Below are 7,674 nucleotides of genomic sequence, written 5' to 3'. Positions count from 1 at the left end.
GCAAACTAATCCAGTGACGTATCTACTGGAGGATTCCCGCGGAGAGCTCATAGCTGGAGGATTCTACGAATACGAACTGCATCGCGTCGCTAATCCCGATGTATACCTTGTTGAAAAAGTGTTGCGCAAAAGGGGAAACGAGGTTTATGTGAAATGGTTGGGACTTGACAAATCACACAATTCGTGGATTCATAAAGACAATGTATTATAAAATTATAAATTATACATTATAAAAATTACACATTATATAAATTATATATTATACATTAAAGTATATTAAATATCCTTTACAAATATATTTACATATTATATATTACATATGGATATATTTACATATTATATATATTATATATGATATATTACATATATTATACATTTTATACATGTATAAATATTAAATATTATTATTATTCATACAAGATATGTTTTATTTACACCGGTAATGTTCCCACGAGAGCGTGTCGGTAGAACCTGATACGTTATACCGCTTATCATCATGCGGACTTAGAGCGATTTTTGTTTCCGATATCGTATGCCTGCGCGTCATTTCAATAGCGTCGTTTAAGCATCGCGTGTAATCATCAAACGTTATGGATCTTGCCACAACGTTACTTTTGACACCCTTTGCCTTTTTCGTATCTATCTTTCCTTGCACACGTAAAGCGTACATTTTCGCTCTAAGCCCGACGAATTCAGTCATGATGGCTCCGTTGTTCTCGTCTTTCATAAGACCTGGAACTTTTTTATTTGCGAGCGGAATAGGATATGGATTGTCGACAGAGTAATCGCTAGTATCAAATCTATCGTTATCGCGTTTTATAATTTCATATACGTCGTCACACTCTACATGGTATATGAGGCTATCAGTATCGGTATACATAATTTTGCATTTATCGTGAAACAGCGGTGCCATATATTCGTGATGAAACTCATACAAACACGTTTTCGATATATCGAGGATGCACATACCCACGTATATCGGTTTGTCGAACTTCACCTCGAGCTTACGCAGTTCAACCGCGACCAGATTTTCCGAGAAGACGCTACGACTGTGAAAGTTGGGTTTCGCGATCATTGCTTCAGCACAGTGTCTGCCTTCCCATTTGGTTAATAATTTTATATCAACGCGATCGCGTACATTCTCCATGGTTTTGCCAAATACCGCGTTATTCATAAGTTTGTATAAATTTTTCTCAAAATCATTGTTTGCCAATGTTCTAAATTTTGTGTTTAGTTCTATATAGTCACGAAGCCATGGAGATTGTGTGAATTGCAATATACGGTGAACCTTTGCGATACGGAGGCCGTGACGAGTACACTGCTGCAGGTTGCGATAATGAATCACGTAACGCTGTTTATCGCATAACGTCGCGAGGAGCTTCTCATCGCGCCTGCCGGGCGGTTTCTCTCGCGTTGGACAGAACGGTAGGTCAGTGTGCGCGTCGTGGAGATGTTGCGGATATTCCAAGTCTACCTCGAGAATATAGCCCGTAGATGAATCTAGCGCGATAGTCGAAAAGTCGAAATTTTGCACGTCGTCGACCCATCAAAAGTCGGCGTATGGCAATGGTTGACACATTGCCCAGTCATAGAGGTTGTTGACATCGTAATACATTAAATATGATGACTGTTTCGATGGGTCATACGACGGCATGTATTTGTTGTTCGCTCGCGCGTACCTGTTTGAGCACTGGCTCAGACCACCGCGTATACCGCGCTCGACAAACATGACCATGTCAATGTCTATAAGCAATTCAAATTTTACACCTGTATGCTTCAACATGGCATCCCATGTGAAGCCAGGCAAGGTGTAATAGTATGCGGGGTCGAGCCCGTAACTCGCGACGCAACTATCGCGGAAATTTTCAAAGACGTCGGCCAACAACAATACATCCGTTTTTAGATACAGGTCGCTATATTCACCGAGCGTTTTGATGGAGAACCGCTGCACAGTGGCAATCGAAGATAGTTTGAACATCAAAAATCGCTGCCACGTCAATTCTAAACCGATTGTAACGAATTTTTTTTTAAAATTCGCAGAAAGGATCGTACTTTTTAAATCCACTGCCAAAAATTGAAGTTTCATAAATAGAAGTACGGTAGGAGGCGCGGCAGTGACGCAAAGAATGTTGAGAACTGGACATTGTTATTAAATTGGTTTATACTAGGAAGAAAGTAATTTTTTCCTAAACCAGCACTTATTTTTTTACAGGTTATTAATTTCGTCAATGTGGTGAAGAATGTCGAGTATGAAAACTTAGGCTTGACGCTCTATAAACCTTAAAATCGTATGCAGAAAAGTTCTGCGCTGTGTTTCATAGAATACTGCAAGTACTCAGTATGGAATGACTTGAGAATTATATATATCTATATATATATATTACACACATATATATAATATATATATAATATAAAATATATATATATATATACATATATATATACACAAGTATATCATACTTTATAAATATATAATTGCTAAATGTATAATAACCTATATGAAAAACAGATAAATCGTCGAATTTACAAGTTTTATGAGCGTATTTAGAAGTACTTTCTTCCTAGTATAAACCAATTTAATAACAATGTCCAGTTCTCAACATTCTTTGCGTCACTGCCGCGCCTCCTACCGTACTTCTATTTATGAAACTTCAATTTTTGGCAGTGGATTTAAAAAGTACGATCCTTTCTGCGAATTTTAAAAAAAAATTCGTTACAATCCGTTTAGAATTGACGTGGCAGCGATTTTTGATGTTCAAACTATCTTCGATTGCCACTGTGCGCTGGCACACGTTGACAGCGTGCGCGTAATCGCTCTTGGATACCATGCCGTCTGTCAATGAACTATAGAATGACTCGCGAGGCGGCAAGGATGATTCATTCAATTTTTCACTGCAATCAATGTACTCGTACGGAAAGGTACCTTTTCGAGTTAAAAGATTAAAATTTTCTTCAGATAAATGGGAAAATTCGCGTCGCAGTACCCGCAGCTTATCTTTGCTGAGAAAAGATAATAATTTGTCTAAACTAGAAGCGAGAAATCTATATGAATCTATAAAACGTAATTGTATACAATTTTTTTTATCATCTATAGTATCATCAACGTGTTTAGTAAAAGAGATATATTTTTCTTTAGTTATCGGTAAGAGATCAACGTGTCCTTCATAGGCAGTAGCAATTTCCTTTATAATGAAATGAGCGTCGTAACCGGTTAAATTATGAAAGACTACGGGTATGCATCGCGAATCTTTATAATTTAAATTACAATTTGAGTGCGCGGGACCTCTGTATCGCCCGGTGAGATGGCAGTGATCGCGTGCTCGCGTATCGTCTTTCGCGAACGGTTTCTCGCATACATGACAGTGCGTGGCGTTGTTGAATTTTCGCCAGTCATCTTGCGTAAAATCCATGGGAACATTGGTCGAAATTACAGATTGCACACTATGTGCTAAATTTTTCAATTCATCCGCGAACCACGATATGCAGTTATTATCGCGGCGAAAACGATAGCCTGATAGTGAATCGTCATAAGAACAGTACACGTAATACCCGATACTGAAGACGTTGTGATGTTGGTACGTGTACGTTGATGATGCTGGTTCTTTATCCATCTTTTCCAGTGCGCACTCCAAGTCTGCATAGACCACGAACGGGACACGCTCCTTTCTGCAATGTTTCTTAAACTCGAGCCACTTGTCCTCGCTCGGTAGTCTTATTGCACAATCGTTGAGTTTTCCGCAGTCGACGCTGTGGAGCTAAAATTTAGCGCTCGAGCTAAAATAGTGGAGACATCTGAAAAAAAAGAAAAAAAAATTGTTATTATTGTTACCATTGTTGTTATTGTTACCATTGTTGTTATTGTTACCATTGTTGTTATTGTTACTGTGGCGGCCCCTCCGCCACAATACCAGCAAGCGAGACGCAAGCGCGCCGCCTCTGAGGCGCGAGCGCCGGCGCTAGCCGAGCGCCTGGCGCCTATACCGCCCGGGAGTTCCGCCTCCGCGTGAGGGCCACGCGGTCGAGCGTTCGCCCGTGTGCAAGAGTATTCCGCATGGGGATATATACGAAGCAGCGAGACCACCCAGCAGATCTTCCTGCACTTGGAGAGGAGCTCTCTGGGCCTCTAGCTAGTGTTGAGTAGATCCAACGTATTCTCCAGAGTGTGCCTGTGGTTACGCAGGCCTCTGACGCTCAGAGCGAGCCTACTCGCAGGCCTCTGAGTCTCTCAGGGCGAGCCTACTGCAAGGCCTCTGACTTTCAAAGCGAGCCTCTGCACCAATAGGGTAAGCTTCCTCGGGAGCCCCCTATTGCCATCACCAACCACAGGGACAAGAAACCGCCAGCCTGCCGCGACGACAAAAACGGGGCCCACCAGGTCCTCCGGGCGTCCCGACCGCGAGGAAGGGTGTCACATACCAGCCGCAGCGACGACAACCAGAACGGCCCCCGGACGTCACCTTGGCAGAGAAACCACTGGACGCGAGCATCGCTTTTTTCCCTTGGCACCTGACGCAGCTGGAGTGCAGTCCGGAGGAAGCTCCACGGGATCCTCGGAGGAGGCGAGCGGCCACAAGGTCAACGGCCACGCAGACCGACGAACAGCCTCTACAGCCGCCTTTGACATCCACATCGGTGGCAAGCCAGGTCGGCCGGCCATTAGGATCTCCGTCGCGGCCATCTCCGCCGCCCGAGCTGATCAGCCCTTTGCCTAAGACGCCGAGGAAGCGCCCTCGAACACCAGGGCGCCTACGCAAGGCCAGCAAGGCCAAGCGCCTGCAACTTAGGGAACTCTTCGGTTCAGACTCATCCGAAGAGTAGTTCCCTCCTGCGGGTGCCGAAAGGCACCCCACAAAAATCCTCCATAGACGGGCGCCGAAAGGCACCTCGAAGTCTTTTCACGGACACTAAAGTAAACCTAGCGCATCACGCCCAAATATTTCTATACCTAGTGTAAGAGTTGAATAAAGAGCCTTTTATTATATAATCGGTTCGATTATTATTTGTGGACCTCAGAGATCCTCCGATCCCACAGCGATTGTGCGACCTCCTACCGTAGAATACCACAGTTACCATTGTTGTTATTGTTACTATTGTTGTTATTGTTGTTATTGTTGTTATTGTTATTATTATTATACATACCTATCGCAGAAGTATTTCTTATTCTTGGATCTGGTGACTTGCGATCTCACAAGGCGTGACAGGTCTTTAATCAGCGCGAAATGCCCCTCGACGTAATCCTCCGCGTATACAGGTTTACGTGTTTGCTCCTCTTTCGGACAGCGAGTCGTATCGGTACGATTCCATCCTCAATGGCGTAGACGTTGACGGAAATGTCGTTAAGATTTTCAAATTTTTTAATTTGACTCAACGTCATCGGGAATTCAATACCCGTGAGATTTAGTACCGATGAATAGTGTGGATATGATGATGTTCGATATGTATGACTTTCAGCGGGATGAAGAGCGGCGATTACTGACCATGCAAAACAAGCATTGCCTTTGGATTGCACGTTGATCACCGCTCTCTTTGATATAATTTCCTCTGGGAGTTTGATGTGACATCCCGCGCGCAGAGGATTTAGTTTATTCGCGTTCACCGTTAAATTTAGTATACGCGATAACGCCCATCCACTATCGCGTTCTTGAAACTCTTTGAGCGATGCCAAGGATTGGCTCGATGACGCGTGACACGTACCACTCGCTCTGATCGGTGCATCGATATATTTCATAGTTCCTGGTTGCGGTGCTCTTGTTCGCGCGTTTGTCGCCAGCTACGAATTCACCATTAAATACAGTATTTATCTTTATAGAGTCATATCGCTGTAAAACACACTGCATGGCTCAAGCACAATTTCACTCGCGTCTTCGAGGAATCGACGAGGGTCGATGTGATTAGAGTTTATCACCGCGCCCGTTAGAATACGGCTTTCGAACGCCGTTTCGATCTCGCGCCATCGGAGTCCATGTCCGGCGCCTACATGCACGAATCGACTACGCACTGAATCTTTCAAACTCTCAAGCCGCGCGATACATGCGATCACTGATTGTCTATTACCGATCGATAATCGCGGGCGTTTTATCCGACTCTGTTCTTCCAAAGATTCGATGAACTCGTCGCATCGCTGTTCCCACGCGATGTACTCTTCTCTGGTACTAAGCAGGGTAGCTTGCTCTATCAAATCTCGCTCCATGTCGCTTGATTGACTAATGACGCCATGCGTCTAAATCTTAAATTTTTATATCAATCTATTTGGCAACGTCGCATCTCTCAACTATTAAATGTGCAATTTGGCAACGTTGCATTTGTATCAAATTACATTACTGCTCTCATCACCGGATGTCTTTTGCAAAAAATCTTAAATAAAACAGAACTTGCGAACGTTGCATTTTTAAATATCGAATTACACTAATGATTTCATCACCGTACGTGTCTAAAAATCTGTATTGTGCAAAATTCTTTCTTAGCAACTGCATATTTGCAAACGTTGCATTTTTAAATTATTGAATTACACTGATGATTTCTTCACCGTACGTGTCTTTTGCAAAATTGTTGCAGCTGCATATCTGCAAACGCTGCATTTTTAAAAACGCTGGAGGGGGGATACAGTTTAAAAGCGGTTCGTGCAACGTTACTGCATCAGTTACTCAAACGATTTCGACATCATCATCAACATGGATTCTCACGTTCAGCATGAACTGTAAGTATTTCACATATATCTATGGAAAAAGATTATATATCTATGAAAATATTTTATATTATTTATTTTTTATTGCAGCGTACGTAACATCATGGGTAGAACGTTTGCGCTGACTCCGACAGCGTACAAATTTCTGGAGATTGGGATCGCCGTGGGAATGATGTCTCACGTGGAAATTGCGATTAGTGACACCCGAGGCAACCACATCATCCTGCCGCACGCCACGTGGACAACATTCGTCGAAAAACGGGCGAATATCGAAAGATTGGTGCAATCGACTACACCATCATCATCGTTTATGATTCAAAATCTTGTGATTGAACTTGTCAAAATACGTGATGTGAACACTGTGAAATTATCTTTATGTGACAAGTGTATGTATATGAAACCGTCGACTGTACTATTCATGCTCGAACTCGAACAATGTGTTGATCATGCGTATTTCAATTTGTGTCAATATACGAACAGTGTAAGTGATAAGATTAAATATTTCGTGACTTATTTACGTCAAAATTGTATTGTGAATAAATTTGAAGCTGTAAACGCTTTGCATAAGATTTATGATAGAAATTCTAATATTGAATGCGAATTAATAATGTACGCTTTAGGTGATATTGTATATCATGCACAACATGACAAATAAATAAATGTATAAATTTAAATAACACATCTCTCAATTCTTCGCTTCCTTCCATCCATCCTTCGCGCTGTATCGTATAACGCGATGCGCCAGCGTTATCGCGTGCGACAGCCTCACCGCGTGCGACGGCGGTATCGCGCTCTTTAAATTATTTAATTCATTAGAACAAAAATAATGGAAATAAGTTGAATTATTATTATTATTATTATTATTATTATTAATACTGTCATAAAACATATAATAAAAATATCTTTGCGTTCGAGAAGTAGATGAAGCATCGTAGGAAGAAGATGACATGAGAGAGACGGTGAGTATACATGGTAAGTATACACGGTAA

The sequence above is a fragment of the Cyphomyrmex costatus genome, unplaced genomic scaffold, assembly GCF_001594065.2.
Source record: "Cyphomyrmex costatus isolate MS0001 unplaced genomic scaffold, Ccosl1.0 scaffold1160, whole genome shotgun sequence".
In the NCBI taxonomy this organism is placed as follows: Eukaryota; Metazoa; Arthropoda; class Insecta; order Hymenoptera; family Formicidae; genus Cyphomyrmex; species Cyphomyrmex costatus.
Note: the sequence above shows the minus strand (reverse complement) of the source record.